Genomic DNA, 2,001 nt, shown 5'->3' on the forward strand with positions numbered 1-2,001 from the left:
AAAAAAACAGCTTTAATAAGAACTTCTTTTTAATCGTACTGTTATAAATATTGTTTTGAATGTCACCCGTGGAGAAATAACATCGCTTGTCTGATTTTGCTTCTACATCATCTTAACCCTAACATCTTAATGTTTCTGTTGGATGGCTGAGTCAGTAATATTATGCAGTCATGTGAGCCACACTTTTTTTCCCCCAAAACAAATATTAAACATGCAGTGTGTTTACAACTGTCATAATTCTAAGAAACAAGGCAGTCTGCTCTGTTGGTGTATGTGCGATTTGCTAATCACAGTTGCTCCCAGGTGACCTGTGACTAATCGTTTCTTCTTTCAAGCCTCTGCTGAACGTCCGGATTACAAAGCTTATAACAGACAGTCAGGGAGCGATTATATCAAAAATGGATTATGCTCTCATATAGTAATTTTTCATTAGCAATAGATTGGATAAGAGTATGGCATTATGGGTCATCGCTGCAGATTTGAAATCTACATAAAGAATAGTGTGCTTTATGCACTGCACTGTTTTTTTTAGTAGTATGTAAATAAAGTATGTATTATGCAACTCAAAACAGTGGTATGCTGCATGCATTTGAATCGAATTTTGTGTAAACATATCAACAGTTCAAACAAATAATGGTGCAAAATGATCACAGCTGTTATTAATGCTGGTTCATTCATCACACTAGAAATGAAAAGCCAAGTTGAGAGCTTTGTGGGGTGTATGATCTGCGCAGTATGTATGACACACCCAAATGTTGTTTTTTGATTCCCTCTGATGTGCTGAATAGGCAAAATTGGTAGACACTTTTATCCAAAGATTGCATTCAAAACAAGTATGCTGTTCTAAACAGCATTTCCACCACAAATATTTTTGCCCCTAAGCAAGTTTTCTTAAACTTTAGTGTACTTGTTTACCAATGAGACACTGTCACTCACTGTCAGAAATCTTAGCAGGTTTAAATTGCTCAAGCTGGTCTCCCAGCCTGGCCTTGCTGGTGTTGAGTTGGTTTTAGTTGGTGTGCTGCCTGGTTTTAAACATTTTGCAGCAGGGGTGTGAAACAAGGTAATGTCACCTATAATATTTGTATTTCTAATCCGTTTGTCATAGTTGTCAGATTTTGCAAAAAGTGTCAAAATGTTACATAAATGAAATTAGATTAGCAAAAGAAAAGAGTTGGTCATTTTATTCTACAAAATATTTAAAATGTCAACGAAAATTTTGTTTGGATATATATCAGGTACAGTACATCATGTTGATCGGTTGAGGAAAACAGTCTCTCAACCAATGGAATCCTGTCAGCCAGTATTGTAATATTAAGAGTTAAAAATGAACAAGTCCAAATGATTTAAATCAAACAATCAACACTCAAATAAAATATTTAAATTGCACATAACAGTTTTTATATAAACGTTTTGATGATATATTTGTCTCTACTCCAATTGTTGAAATAAACACTGATTAGGCAATTACATGAGACATGTTACATTTCAGCAATTTGTACTGTTTTTCCCCCAACATGCTCTCTGATGTTCATTCATGTTTATTTTGTGCTTGAAACAAGTAGTAAAGCATAAGAGATGATCGGTTTGCATGCCTTTTGAACTGCACAACAGCAATCTGTCATGCCACATTACAGCGTGCCAAAACGGTATTTATTGTTTATATTTTAGCTATTATTGACGGAATTTGAAAGCTGATATAAAAAGTAACAAAACTCCAAGCCAATTTCAGTTATTTGATGGGAGACGCTCTACAAATAATGTTTAGTGTTTTGTTTATAAATTTGAACATGAAAACAACCAAGACCAAGACAATCATCAAATGAAGATGAATTTAATGAAAATGAAGAATGAAAATCGATTGATCAATATTGTCAACCCAGCCCTAGCCCATACAGCCAAAAATATATTTGTTAAAATAGGTTACAAAATATATTTATGTAAATATATTCTACCAATATATTTTTGGCAATTTTTTTAATATTTAAAATAAAATTATAT

The sequence above is a fragment of the Sinocyclocheilus grahami genome, unplaced genomic scaffold (assembly GCF_001515645.1).
Source record: "Sinocyclocheilus grahami isolate Dianchi unplaced genomic scaffold, SAMN03320097.WGS_v1.1 scaffold319.1, whole genome shotgun sequence".
Taxonomy (NCBI): domain Eukaryota; kingdom Metazoa; phylum Chordata; class Actinopteri; order Cypriniformes; family Cyprinidae; genus Sinocyclocheilus; species Sinocyclocheilus grahami.